The following is a 15,658-nucleotide window of genomic DNA, read 5'->3' on the forward strand; positions in this document are numbered from 1 at the left end:
TTCACTTTTCCCCTAGTTTATTGGATTTTTAAGTTACAGAGGGGCCGAGAAAGACGGAAGAAACTGGAGTTAGTACTAACCTGCTTGGTCCAGCTGGGAGCAGGGACACAAGGGAGGAGGAGGGAGTGGGGGAGCACAGCTTTCGATGCAAAACACAACCCAGCTCTTGGATTCGACTCGACCTGCCTGGGGGGCTGTGGCCAGGCCCATGCTTTCCCCCATCTTTTAGAAGCTGTGTGTGACAAGTAGGGACACGGCGAGTCCGTGCAGTGCAGGGATGGGAAGCAGCTCTCTCTGGCACTCTCTCCTGACTGAGCAGGTGCCCACCGGGCCTTCTCCACCCTTGACCTACCCTCTGCCTCCCTTTGGGCACCAGGCTATGAAAAGCCTCACCGTGTGGCTGTCAAGTGGGCAATCACATGTTGCCCCACAGAGACATCGCCAGACGGTACGACAAGCACCTTGTGAAGCTGGGTACACGGAGTCGGAGAGTCAGCACTCTGTGTGTTTGAGGGACGAATGAACCACAGGATGTCACTGTCCCCAGAACCAAAGGGCACCGACTGTCCTTGTGACCCTGACAACGAGGAGAGAGTCAGCAAGAGTCCTTCTCCCCCCACCCCCGCCCCTACGTGGCGTCGCGTTGGTGCAGCATGTGTCGCAGGTGAGAACGGCAGAACCAGAGCACGAAGAGAGGGCCGGGGACTTGGGGACACTGCAGGGCCTGCTGCTGCCCTATCCTGTCCTCAGAACACACTGCATCCCCCCTCACATGCTGCCCAGGAAAAGAAGCACCATAAAAAGGGCTGAGGTTGTTTTCAGCCTCCTTTTGAATCTGGAAACCTCATCCCTGCTCTCCCTTCTGAGGGAGGAAATGGTTTGGGTTCGAGGAGCGGGAACGGGGGCGCCTGCAGCCGGAAAGAGGAGCCTGCAGGTCGGCTGTGGGCTGCAGTTGCCCGTGTGCCACCCCCCTGATGCTTTCCCGATCTGCTGGAACACTTAAGCAGACCTTTGGGGAAGGGCTTCTGGTACGAAAAATAATCACTGGTTCAGCTAAAAGCCAGAGCACAATAAGAATGGGGAAGCGAAAGCCCAATTTCTCAGTTATTAACTTTATGAACTACACGGGGTTGCAATCGTTCCTTGCATCAGCCTTCCTTTGTCATGGATGAATGTAAACAGACAAAACTTCATTGGAGACTCTGGTCAAAATATTTAAACAGAAAAGTTTATGAGCAAAAGAGCTGCTTTTATTATTCGGTCTGTTACAACCAGCCCCTTGAGTTTTCCCTCAAGTTTATTTCAGCTGGAAGGCAGTCTTCTGTTCATTCTCTAATCTCTGCAACCCAATTAACCTGAAACATTTGATGAAACATGACTGCATCCTAGTCCTTCTTATTATAAAAGGAATTCATGTTTCTTTTGCTTCTGGAATGGAAAGCAGACCTACTTTTCCCTAAGTACAGCTAAAAGCCCTGAACATTATATATAAAACAAACATAAAACACACTGAAAGGTGGAGAGAAGATGGCAGACCAGGACCCAAGTGACAACACAATAGGAGATGCCCAGCTTTTCCTTTGCCTCATATATCCAGACTTGGATATGCACAAGGCTGCAACCCAGAACTGTCAATGGGCAAAGATACCACGCCACCCCACCCCCAGTAAAAACAAGAAAAGTCTGCTCTCTCTAGCCAAAGTATCAGAAAAGAGGCAGCCTGGCAGGGCAGAAAACTTTTAGAGAATGACCGCTCTGCTCCAGCCAAACACCACAGAGAAAACTGTGCCCCCCGCTTCACCTACAACAGCAAAGACTTCTTTGCTGGGGAACTCAGACCTCTACTTCCACCAGACAGTAACAAGGCAGGACCCCCCTCCTCCACAAGAGCAGGTCACAGGCTTCCAATAAAGATCACCCATCACACCAAGAACCAGGAAGATCTCAAACTGAGTGACAAAAAAGACAATCAATAGATGTCATCAGTGAGCTGGCAGACATTAGAACTGGCTGATAAAGACGTTAAAGCCACCATGATAAACATGTTTCAACAAGCAATTACAAACATGATTGAAACAAATGAAAAAATTGGAAGTCTCAGTAAAGAAAGTCTCAACTAAGAAATAGAATATATTTTTAATGGAAATTTAAGAACTAAAACATTTAATAACTGAAATATAAAGCTTAGCTGAGAAGCTCAACAGCAGAATGGAGAAGACAGAGGAAAGACTCAGTGAACCAGGAGACAGAACGACAGACATCAACCAAACTGAATACTGAGAGAAAATGTTCTGAAAAAAATAATAAAGAGTCTCAGGGACCTGTGGGAATAAAACAAAAGGTCATACATTCACATCATCAGAGTCCAGGAAGAGAGGAGAGAGAGGGAGAGGCTGAAAAATAGTTAAGTATATAATGGTTGAAAACTTCATCAATTCGGCAAAAGACATAAACATCTAGATTCAAGAAGCTGAGCAAACACCAAACAGGAAAAACCAAAGAAATCTGTGCCAAGACACATCATCATTAAATGTCTCAAAACTCAGGACAAAAAAAAGAGATTTTGAAAGCAGCCAGAGAAAAGCATCTTACTGTACAGAAAAAACAACTGGAGTGATAGCAGATTTCTCATAAGAAACCAAAGAGCCCAGAAAAAAGTAGCACAATATTTCTCAAGTGTCAAAAAAAAAAAAAAAACCCTGTGTCCAGAATGCTATACCCAGCGGAAATATCGCCCAGAAATGAAGGGGAAATCAAGACATTCTCAGATGAATGAAAATTAAGAGAATTTGTCACCAGCAGACCTGTCCTAAGGAATGACTAAGATAAGTCTCTAAACAGAAAGGAAACAGTAAAAGAAGGAAATCTGGAATGTCAGAAAGGAAGGAAAACACATATAAGAAAAAGATATGGAGAATTACAATAGGTTCTCCTTCTCCTCTTGAGTTTTGTAAATTATATTTGATGTGTGAAACAAAATTATAACACCGTGTGATGCAATTCTAAATATATTTAGGGGCTTCCCTGGTGGTGCAGTGGTTAAGAATCCGCCTGCCAATGCAGGGAACATGGGTTCGAGCCCTGGTCCAGGAAGATCCCACATGCCACAGAGCAACCAAGCCCAGGCGCCACAACTACTGAGCCTGTGCTCTAGAGCCTGCGAGCCACAACTACTGAGCCTGCGTGCCACAACTACTGAAGCCCGTGCGCCTACAGCCCAAGCTCCGCAACAAGAGAAGCCACTGCAATGAGAAGCCCTCTCACCGCAACAAAGAGTAGCCCCCGCTTGCTGCAACTAGAGAAAGCCCGCATAGCAAAAAAGACCCAGCTCAGCCAAAAATAAATAAGTAAATAAATATTTAAAAACGAAAAAAAAAGAATGGGAGAACCCAGACATGTAAGGCACAGGTGTCCTAAAGGGATTCAAGAGTAATAATGAGGAGAGGGGGGTCTTGGCCCATGGGTAGCTGGAGGGCATGAGGTCTCTTCTGTGGGAAAGACAAAGGGTCCAGGGTCTCGGGTGAGCCCAGTAAGTGGTTCCTCCAACCACCCGCAGGCTCGTGTACCAAACAAGAGGACAGCCTTACCATCAGAAAGGTGATCAGTTTCCAAAACTCTAGAATTAAGACAGCAAATAGGGTCCAGGGGGTACAAAATGAATCTGAACTTTTAGAGGTAGGCTGAGAGAGGATGCTAAATCTTGAAACACCCCATGCTGCAAGGATGACAGGGACTGAAGAAAAGGTTTCGGAAGCAGCAGGTGAGTACAGGGCAGGATGACTCGAGCTTGCACCAGGTGATCAGATAGTTTATGCCAACATTGTGTCCCACGGCGAATGCCAGTCTTGCTCTGGGGGTTGAGTAGCTGAGGCCCGTCACGTAGGCATGCAGTGCCCACTAGCCCTCTGAGGTCTGCTGCGAGGTGGCCGGAGTCCACAGGGACACTGGGGGGCCTAGGATGGAAGCTCCATGAGGGGAGGACCTGGCCAATCTCGTTTTCTACTGCGTCCAGGACCTGGCACAGTGCCCAGAGGTACTCAGTGTAAGCTGCTGATGTGTGGATTCCATGATGATGGAGGGAAGAAAGGGGGGAGTGAGGGAAGGAGGGTGGGGGGAGAGAAGACAGAGGCTCAAGTAACCTCCGGAGAAGAGCAAGATGGCACAGGACGTCCCTCCCTAAAGCTGCGCTAAAATGTACCCTGGGGCTTCCCTGGTGGCGCAGTGGTTGGGAGTCCGCCTGCCGGTGCAGGGGACACAGGTTCATGCCCCGGTCCGGGAAGATCCCACATGCCGTGGAGCGGCCGGGCCCGTGGGCCATGGCCGCTGAGCCTGCGCGTCCGGAGCCTGTGCTCCGCAACGGGAGGGGCCACAGCAGTGAGAGGCCCGTGTACCGCAAAAAAAACAAAATGTATCTGGGATTTTGGCTTTACTCAGGTAAGGTGAGGCCAACAGGTCAGGAGACAAGTGCCATTGAAAAGATAGTTTATTACTCACCGTTCCCAAGAGAATGGGGGCAGGGGGCACCATGCCATATGGGGCCACAGGAGGAAACACCAAGGCCGGTCACAGGCAGAGAGCATGAGTGAGGGAACTGTGGGAACGTCTTTATGGGGGTTCCCGAGGGAAGGAAGGGGCAGGACAGGGTAAGGGCACTGACCAGGCCAGGATTGGGTGGTTTGGATAATTTTAGCGGGTCTGTAGGGGCTGCCCCTCGTTGTCTGATGCCTGACCCTGGGCCAGTCAGGAAGGGGAAGGGGCTAGTGTCTCAGCAGTGTAGCAGCCCAGATAAGGCAGGTGGGCTGGGGGTCTGCAGGCCAAGCTGTGCTCACCAGCGAGTAGCTCGCTGTCTCTAGAAACTAGCTGACCTGGCGGTGGGGGACCTCTCCCGGGTCAACAAGGCCCCAGATATCAAAACATCAGATACAGAAGCTAGTAAATGTGGTTAACACATAAGCCGAGAGTGGATCTCCCCCAGGTGGTCTGTCCCAGGCCCTGCTGGGAGCCAGGGGAGTGGAGTGGAAGGCCAGGCCTGTCCACCCGTGATCCATGCTGGCAGCTCGGGTCTCCTCGAGAGAGGAACAATTCCAAAGAGAAAAGAGAACTCAAGGATTCCACCCCCTGTACCTCCAAAAGTTCTACTCCCTGGAGGAGGGCTCTGAACCCTGTCCAAGCGTCTCTGTGGAGGGTCAGCATGGGGGGCATGGTGGGGCCCGAAAAGGCTTGTGCCCTCCCTAGCGTGGGCATGCAGTCCCAACCAGTGAGATCCTGGCAGCTTCAGCCTGCCCTGGAGAGAGAAATCGAGAAGAAAGCAAACACGTCCCACAAGAGCCAAAGCACCTTGCTCCAGACCAGGCTTCCCAACAGTGATGCTACTGACATTTGGGGCCATATCAATCTATGTTGGGAGGCTGTCTTGTACACTGCAGGAGGCTGAGCAGAGCCCTGGCCCCTGCCCACTGGATGCGACCCCCTAGGTGTGATCACCAAAACCGCCTCGTGCCATGGCATTGTACCCTGCAGTTGAGAACCACACAGCTCCAGGAGCACTTAAGTCATGTTCAATTTTTTATATTCAGCTACTTGCGTTTCTTCAAAACCACTTCTGTCTTATCAAATAGAGTGACTCACACTCCCCCACAGAAAGCCAACTTCCAAGAGGTACAGATGAATAAAAATGCCAGGATGAGTCAAGGATCTTCAAGTGGGCAGATCAGCGATGGGGGAGGGATGGTGGGAAGGGCCCCAGGGGTCTAAGAGCTCAGGGCGGTGGGACCTCCTCCACTCTGGTGGGCTCGTGGCTAGTGACCCAAAGTGCCCTTGACTTGTGCCCTGGCCCCGCAGATTCCACAGGGAGGCCTGAGGCGGCTGGTGGCGGGGGTGGGTCCTGGGGGTGAGGGCGGCCTCTCTTCCCCAGACAGACACAAGATGAGGACTCATCCAGGCGAGGTGTAAGCGCAGGACAGGCTGACAGACCCAAGGGGCTCTCGTCTGCCAGCTGCCAGCCCTGAGGGAGAATGAACCACACGGACACCAGACATGGGGGCACACTTCCCATCTCAGGGTCCCTACCAGCCTGAGGGCCCCGCCACATGCCCGGAGCCCAGAGCAGAGCCTGGGACCCACTGATGCCTGTCCAGCCATGAATAGTTGGGCCAGTGGCTGCGGAGGGAGGAGGAAGCAGAAAATTCGGAAAAGAAGAATAGACGCGTGTACACGTGTAACTGACTCACCCTGTGGTGCACCTGAAGCCATCACTACTGTTCATCAACTATGCTTCAGTATGAAATAAAAAGTTACAAAAAGAAACTTCGGGGAAAACCCATCCCAAAGAAAGAGAGCTCAAGTGTACTGTAGGTGAGGTAGGCCGGGGCTCAGACACGGGGCCTGGGAGCAGGGCAGGGGACCGGCCACCACGGAGTCAGGAAGACCTTCCACCTCCTGGCCGCTTGTTTGAGGCCACGACCCAAGACAGACGCCAGGCAGGCACCCTCCCGCGGGTCATTCTTTTTCTGGAGGGTTCAGCCGGCCCGCCTGCCACTGTCCAGAGAGCACAGCTCCGCGAGCCGCCCACACATCTCTTCCGATTCGCACCCACAGGACAGTACGTTTCTGTAAACCTGCAGGGGCAGCTCAAGGGTTTGAGACACTGGGGAACTTCAAAGCACAGCATCAGGTGTGAGAACGTGGTGGAGGGGCTTCCAATCGGCCACCGTCCAGCCGCTCAGCCCCAAAGCCAGGGGTCAACGCTTCGAAGGGAAGCTTCATTCTTCCCCATCCACCCGTCATTCCTTCCTTTGTTCCTGCCTGATCCCCAGGCCTCCTGGTACCACGGAGGAGCAGAGGCCCTGTGCTCGGCACCTACACGATTCCCATCCATCCATCCATCTCGAGCAGTCAGGGAGGAGGTCTGGACGCTCAAATGGGCGGCAACCCCGGGGCAGAGGAATTCCGCTTCCAAAGTCGGTCTATAAAATGCTGCTGGCCATTGGTGCATTTTTCCTTCGAGGGGAAGCAGAACAGTTCTAAAAGCTGCCTCTGGGGTACAGGCCTTGCCAAGGGGGAGTCAGTGAGAGGGGAAATTAATGTTCTCTTGAAAATGATGAGTAACTTCACACAGTTACCAGGGCCCAGTGAGGCCTGTGACATGAGCCACGTGGGCCCAATCTCGGCCCTCCCTCCCTCCGTCCTGGCCTTTGTGAGGGTGTGGGACCCCGGAGGGGGGGGGGAGGCAGGGGCACCACGGGCCTGCGGGGAGGGGGCAGACGGGAAGGAGGAGGGGTCTGTGAAACTGAAGACTGCCAGAACGCGATCCGATCGCACGCTCAAAGTCTGATCAAAGGGCAAGGGCGGCCTCCCTGCTTTGGAATAAACTCTAAACACGTTAAGGGAATGTGGACGCCACCTCAGGCCTGCGGCCTCGGAGGCCAGAAAGGAGGCTAATTAGAAGCAACTTTTGGAAAGACGCCGGAACGTGTGGGTCGAGGCACAACGCAGGGCGCAGGTCGGGGAGGCAAGGCTGAGGGCCCCTCAGGGGCACCTGGGAGCCCGTGCCACTGGAAGGCTGGTTCAGACCTTGTCCAGGATGCTGCCATTAAACTTGAACCTTGAACCATGCCCTTTCACCACCATCTGCCTGCCCTCCCCACCCCCACAGGTCCAGATCATTCTGGACAAACCGTCTCCTCTTGAGGTCCATAGGCTCCAGGACACACCAGCCACTAGCCAGAGTCCCCGTGTCAGCTGGTAGAGCCCCTCCTCTGGGGCCCACGGGACAACCACTTCCATGTGTCACCTCGTTACCTCTTTTCGAGTCACCAGCTGAAAGTCCCAGGAGGGCAGGACCCGGTCCGTCCTATTTGCCCAGCACCTGGAACAGTGGCTGCTTCTTAGCGGTGGCTCAGAAGATGTTTATGGAACTGCATTTCCCGGAGCTGCCATGACAACGACCAAAAACTGTCAGCTTAAAACAAGAGAAATGTATTCTCTCACTGGTCAGGAGGCCAGAAGTCCAAATCACAGCATCGCAGAGCTGGCTCCTTCAGGAGGCCCTGTGGGGAGTCCGTTCCAGGCCTCTCCCCGGACTCCCTGGCTTCCAGCAGCCTCAGCGTCTCCTGCAGCAGCACCGAGCCAACCTCTGCCTGCGTCCTCGCCACTCTCCTCCCCTCTGAGTCTCCTCCGAGTGTCTTCACCCAAACCTCCCGCCTCCTTCTTCCTTGAAGTCGTTGGCTTCAGGGCCTCCCCACTCCAGTGTGCCCTCATCCTGATTTGCATCTACAAAGACCCTACTCCTGACTGAGGCCGCGTTCACAGGTCCCGGGGGTAAGACGTCAACACACCCTTTGGCGGGTGCAACTCAACCCAGCACCGTACTGACTGAACAAAGGAAGGACAAACAGCCCCAGCCCGGGAAGCAATCATCTCTCTCAGCTCTGCCAAGGCCTGCAGTGGCGAGCACTTCCCGCACTGAGAAAGGGGAGTGACCAAGTCCAGGCGGTGCCAGCGGTGCCCGCGACGAAGCCTTCCCCGCCATCCAGTCCCGGCACCTGGGATTCCAAGCATAGATCCTGATTCCCAGTCAGGAATCGTAACTGCATCCCGAACACACACACCAAGCCACAGCTGAGAGAATACATACGTGGGGTAGGACACGTGTGCGAGTGTGGGATGTGGCGTATGGGGGATGAGGTGTGTGTGTGTGGTGTGTGCGTGCGGGCGTGAGAGCTGAAGCTCTGCTTCACTCCGCCCACCCTGGGAGATGTTGTAGTCAGTGGACTTGATGTGCTTCATGAGATAAAGAACGTTTGTAAGAAACCAGGAAAGCCTCCCCCATACAGGTTGGGAGGAGTTGTTCTAGTTTCGGGCTCCGTCAGTGACAGATGAGAGGCGTGCTGGTCAGCTCGGGCTGCTATAACCAAGCGCCACAGAGGGGTGGCTTCAACCACAGAAATTGATTTCCAATGTTCTGAGGCCAGAAACCCAAGATCAAGGTGCCATCAGGGGTGGTTTCTGGTGAGGCCTCTCCTCCCGGCACAGAGAACACCTGCTGCCTGGGTTCCGACGGCCTTTCTTCTGTGTGCAGAGAGAGGTCCCTGGCATCTCCTCCCCTTCTGACGGGAACAGCAGTCCTAGCGGATTCGGGCCACATCCTGACGGCCTCATTTGGCCTCCATCACCTTCCTAGAGCCGCCACCTCCCAAATACAGTCACACTGGTGGTTAGAGCCCCAACATACGAATCTGGGGGCAGACAATTCAGTCCATGACAAGAAGTAACTTGAGGAAATGGATGTCGATGCCACATCTCTATCTAAAAGGGCACAGCACCGGGGAGGAAGGGTACCTGGCAGTGTTGAAAGAACCCGGAGCATGGCACACCCTTCCCAGGAGGCCGGGGTCTGAGGAAGGAGGTGTGGCCGGCTCCTGAGGGGGTCCGGGAACCTCCAGTGAAGCTGGTAGGTGTGGCCCCTAAACCAACACGGGAAACACTCGGAGCCTCCTGGCGCCCGGGCAGGGAGCGAGTGCTCGCCAGAGGGGTGTGAAGAGTGAGTGTCCGAGAGGGACAGGCCAGCCCAGCCTCCCTCACAGGACCCCTGGTGGCCTCGGGACCACACGGCCAGGGGGCTGAGGGAGGGGTTCCTGGGGGATCGCACACAGATTCAGGAAGCCCGGAGTTGAGGGATCTCCAGGTGAGGTGTGGCGACCAGAGGGCCTGATGCCACCTGTCCTGACTATCCCACACTCAGCAAACTCGGGAGATGTCAGAGGAGCCTGGGCTCCATCAAGCCGTCACACCAGACACGAGCCATCCGCCATTCTCCCGTGCTTTCCCCAAACGCTCCCCAGGGGCCAGTCCATGTCAGCTTCCAGGTCCTCTAGACTGTTCTTCACGCCACACGGGACCAGCCACCTAAGGAGGGCCACTTCCCCTCGGAGGCACAGTGACAATGAAGAGGATCCTTCCCCTTTGCTGCCCTTCCCAAGAGGGAGCCGGGCACAGGAGAAGGGCCCAGGCTCTGTGTCCCAGGTGCCACAACCTCCCAGGGCCTCAACTCCGTCACCTGCGGGGAGGTGCTGGGGCTTCTCTCAGGAAAGGTGCACCACGTGGTATTCAACCCGTGAAGTCAGTCTGCCCACCATCTCTCCCCACAGTGCTGCCCATGGCATCTGAAGAGGCATTCCCAAAGCAGACCACCCCCGGAGGGCACCCCACGGTCCCTGAGCCTCTGTTCAACGAGGGCTGGCGTCCGTAGCCCTGCTACTCAGCGCCTCCGCTCGGAGGAGGTGGTGAGGAACCCGCTCACTGCACGCGGAGCAGGTTAATTTGCTGCCAGGACTTCCCAGTCACTGAGGGTGAGATAACTGAAGCCACGCGGTGTTTGCTTACAGAGCGTTTCACTCATGTTTCATTGAGCGCCTTCTTTTTAACTCAGCGACTGAACCACCGTCCACCAGGTCCTCTTCTTCAGTTACTGCTGTTTCCTGATCCCTGAGCACAGTTTGGATTCCCTTCGATGGTGTCAGGTAGAGTGCAAGTGGCTTTCAGTGTTGAGTAAGGCTTAAAGAAGATGGTCCACCACGAGTTAGCTATGGAAACTCCATCAACCACTTCACCCCTCTAAGCCTCCGTGCCCCCATCTGTAAAGCAGGGCCAATAACTCTACTACTTCACAGGACGACAATGGAAATCTGATTTTAAAACCATCTGATAAAATGCAAGCTGCTAATAAAACAAGTGGTCTGGAATTATTTCATCAACCTGCTTCTGGCATGACAGAGTAGGTTGTATCAGACCAGACTCGCTGCCAAAATAACAAGGGAAGCTGTTTAAGACACAACGATCCCGAGAGGAAGGGAACTGACTGAGATGAGCCTGAAGTTAAGTGCTGCTTCCACCCTCCAGGTATTTTCCTAAGCAGCATGCAGTTAAGAGGGTTGGAAGTCAAGCAGGAGTAAGTGCTCCGACGGCGAGTCCGACAGCCCTGAGAAGGAGGCCGAGTTCACGCCCTACCCGCGCATGGACAGCTACGAACAGGAGGACATCGACCAGATCGTGGCGGAGCTCAAGCAGAGCACGAGCTCGCAGAGCCTCGACAAGGCGGCCGACGACACGCCCAAGGCCGTAGGCGGGGGCCGCCCAGACAGCCCCAGGCCGCAGGCACTAAGGGTGCAGCAGGGGGCTGCTGGCGGCGAGGCAGTGCAGCAGTACGGCAAGGAGAAGAGGGATGCCAGCTCGCTGGCCATCAAGGAGGCCATCGAGGAGGTGAAAACCGGGGCCATATGTTTGCCTTATACCCCCGACGAGCCCAGAAAGCCCATCTGGGTCATGCGCCAGGACATTAGTCCCACCAGGGATTGTGACGACCAGAGGCCGGTGGATGGAGATTCTCCGTCTCCCAGCAGTTCCTCACCCATGGGCGCAGTCTTCGAGCACATCCCTTCATCTCAGTGACCCCACGGGAGCCTCCACAAATAAAGAGTCAAGAAAAAGCTTGGCTTCATTCCCAACCTACGTCGAAGCTCCCGGACCTTGTGACCCTGAGGACTTGATCAATGGAATCATTTTTGTTGCCCATCACCTTGGCTCCATCCAGCTGCTCTCAGACAAAACTGCCTCCAAAAACGTGCACATGACGCTGGCCCAGGAAGCAGGATCAAGAGACGTATCTTTTCCTGCGACTCCCAACAAGACGACTCCCTGACAATGACCTTCCTGCCCTCTGCGTCTTTCAGACTCAATAATGCTGCTGGTAGAACATCAGGTTCCTGTCAAGCTGCCCAGCCAAGCTTGGCCTGACTCTTTTTCACTGTCTCCGTTACCATAAAGAGGTGACGTTAATACCCACAGATGTCCCCACAGCCTTCTCCATCTTAATTTAGGATCTCCCAGGCACAACGTTCAAAACAAGAACGCACAAACCTCTCTGAGAGAACAAGCTGCTTTTCAGGCACTGTCCTGCCTTATTCCATACAGAGCAGAGAACTTTAAAAACATAGTCTTTAGGGACATAGTTCTGACCCCTCCTGTCCCACAGTTACCAAACATGCTATGATTTTGTTACATTCACATTTGCTAAGTAAACCCCTAGGGTGCCAGATGTTAAGCAAAACGCCACAAGAGAAATTGCGAGAGAGAAGTTTATGACTCCCAGGCCCTGGAGGAAGTACCTGCACACCTGGAGGGGCCACGTGGGGAGGTCAAGGCGGGACCTGGGCACAAGCCTGTCTTTATTGGGGTCTGTGGGTGGAATGCTTTGAGGTTCCCAGACTAAGGCCGGATTTTTCACTTCAAACCAAAATGGGGTTTTGGTGAGCTCCACGGGGGTCTTACCTAAGGGGCACCACGGGGAAGGTCCTGGGAGGCAGGTGGACACTTGTCCACAAGGGCCGTTGAGGGGTCCTTTCAGGAGCTTTACATCTGCACCTGACTCTGCGGGCCACTCCACACAGCACTGCTTGCATGAAGGAGCCATTGTCAGTTTAAGGCCCACACGGGCTGCTTGGCCAAACAAAATGGACGCTGATGCAGTAATACCGTGGAGTAAATCAGCTGAACTCTTAACCCAGCACTTAGTTTCCCAGGTTAATGGTACAGTTAGCTCCCCCAGGGTCAATGGGTGTGCAAGGACCCGGCATGGTTCTCTGACAGATGGGGACCACCTGTCAGAGAACCACGGGTTTGGAAATGGTGGGGGGGGGGTGCTTTTGGTTGTCACAGTGTCTGGGACATTTATACTGGCATTAGTGGCCAGAACCAGAGACACCTGACACCGTGTAATGTCCAGAACAGAGCCACATGACAAAGATTTATCTCCTGCAGAATGCCAGAGCACTTCCCTGAAAAGGAACACTACCAGGCCCCATTCAGATGAATCCTCCAGAAGAAAGCAACAGTCCACCCCCAAATAGTACTGAAGACCCCTGAGACCAAAAACTCCACGTTGCTTTTAGATGAGTTTTTCCTAGGTTCTGTTTATTGGCCTCCTGACAGGTACCCTTGACGCCTACAGCTAGAGTCTGTCTGTCTCTCCCCTGCCCTGTGACACGTATGAGTACTCAGTGGCCCTGAGGGGAGAGCAGGCACAGACACATCACCTGAACATAGAGCAGCACTTAGGGAAGACACCGCATCCCAGTACCAGGTCCTGCCCAGGGCCAAGTGTTCTGTGCACTTTCTGATTTCCACGGCGGTTTCTGAGAGTGTTTTTTTCCCTTCTTTAAAGTGCAGCTCCCTGATGAAAAACCGGAGAGCCTACTTTGAATCTTCAAAGGATTGGTATCCAGAAGTTCCACAGGTCATTTGAACAAAAAATTAGATGGCTTTGTCGATCAGAACAGGCAAGACAGAGGCTCTCTGATTATAAATCGATTTTAGACCTGCCTAGAGCAGAGAAAGCATTTGGAAAACGTATATTTATTTTTACAGCAAATTACTCTAGGGTGAGGAATTCATTATAGAGTAGTAAGATTAAATGGTTGCGTTTCATTTATAAGTATCGTTTCACAATGTGCTTCTTGCATCTGAAGGAAATGTTGCCTAACATGAAATATTTTCTGCCTCATGAAAAAAAAAAAAAAGTCAAGCAGAAAGTGGGTACTACGAGTGAGAGAAGTTAAGCAGAGTCTCATCAGTCTTACAGGGATAAGGGGAAAAAAACCCTGAGGTTCAAGGCTACCAAGTGAGCCAAAACCTGAGGGCTCAGGAGACCACGGAAATGCTCAGAAGTGAGCCCAACACTGCACCACTTATCTCCCCAAAGTGATTGCTAATTTGCAAACAGTACCCCAGAGGCTGACCAGCCCTGGAGAAAACAAAAGTTGAGAGTCTGAAAAGCCAAGCAGAGCTTTGGGCACTCTCACTATACTGTGGAGTAACTAGAGCTCAGGAGGCACTGAGGAGCATCACCCATGAATACGGATGATCCAGCAACGTACTTCACTTTACAAAAACTGAAAATTGCCTCAAATCAGCTTACTATCCGATTGTATTAAATTAGTCTGCGCCAAATTTAATTGCCTGTCATAAGCAAAAGTAAACTCTCTCTGGAGGAAGATAACATCATTCAGAGCCACAACAATTTATGATCAAAATGTCCAACATTCATTCAAAAATTACTAGACACACTGGACATGGGACCAAGAGAAAAAAGTCACAAGACAATAATACTGTGAAAAAATTCAAGTGTCCGTCAACAGTAGAATAAATAAAATGTAGTATATTCAGGCTTCCCCGGTGGCGAAGTGGTTGAGAGTCCACCTGCAAGGGACATGGGGCCGTGCCCTGGTCCGGGAAGATCCCACATGCCGCGGAGCGGCCAGGCCCGTGAGCCATGGCCGCTGAGCCTGCACGTCCAGAGCTTGTGCTCCTCAACGGGAGAGGCCACAACAGTGAGAGGCCCGCGTACCACACACACACAAAAAAATGTAGTATATTCATATAATGAATTGCTACACAGCAATTTTTAAAAAACAAACTATTACTACACAAAAAAGCATGATGTATCTCAGACACAATGTTGAGTAAACATGTCAGATAGAAAACAGTATATACTATGGGATCCATTTATAGGAAACGCATAAATAGATGAAACTATGCCATGATGACAGGGGTCAAAAAATTGGCTGTCTTTGAGGGAAATATCAAATGCAAGGGACATAAGGGAGAGTCTGGGGTATTAAGCACTTTAAATGTCCTGATATGGGTGATAACTGTTTGGATATGGAGATAGATATAGATATAGGTGTGTGTGTGTGACAATTCATCAGGCTAAATAAACACTTAGGTAACTTTACAGTCAGTCCTCCATATCCATGGTTCCACATCCACAGAGCCAACCAACCACAGATCATGTAGTACTATTATAAATATTTAGTGAAAAAAAAATTAGTGTGTAAGTGGACCTGTGCAGTTCAAACCTGTACTCTTCAACTGTATATGACTTTAAAAGCAGATCATACACAGCTGAAGAGAGAATTAAAGAATTAAAAGACAAGTCAGTAGAAGTTAAATACAGAATGAAATATGTAGATGAAAAATACAGAAAATCATTTGAGAGAAATTTGGAACAAGGAACATTTGACATGTGAACAAAGGAAAAATAACAAGGTGGTAGGTAGATTTGAGCCCAAATATATCAGTAATTACAATGTAAATTTAAATATACCAATTAAAAGACAAATTATCAAATTGGATAAAAATACAAAGTTCAACTCTATGACACTTGTAAGAGACACACCTAAAATACAAGGATACAGAGAATGTGAAAGTAAAAGCATTTTTTAAAAAGATATACCACGCAAACACTAACCAAAGGAACGTCAGTGATGTTATACTTCTATCAAATTAAATTCAAAAGCAATAAGCATTAATAAAGAGATATTTTATAATAATAAAAAGGTCAATCCACCAAGGAGACATGACAATTCCAGCTGTCATGCACCTAATAATATAGGCTTAAAATATATAAAGCAAGTATCTACACAAATAGAAGTAAAAACAGATGCAACTGCATCAAAATGGATTATTTTAACAACCATCTATGGATAGAACGGATAGAAGAAGCAGCCAGAAATATCAATAAATACACAGAAGATCTGATCAACATGTCGAAATCTCACCAATTTCAAAGAATTAAAAACATACAGATCATATCCTCTGTTTT

This window comes from Delphinapterus leucas, chromosome 8 (assembly GCF_059928025.1).
Source record: "Delphinapterus leucas isolate spDelLeu-1000000601 "Yukka" chromosome 8, BTC_Dleu_Yukka2, whole genome shotgun sequence".
In the NCBI taxonomy this organism is placed as follows: Eukaryota; Metazoa; Chordata; class Mammalia; order Artiodactyla; family Monodontidae; genus Delphinapterus; species Delphinapterus leucas.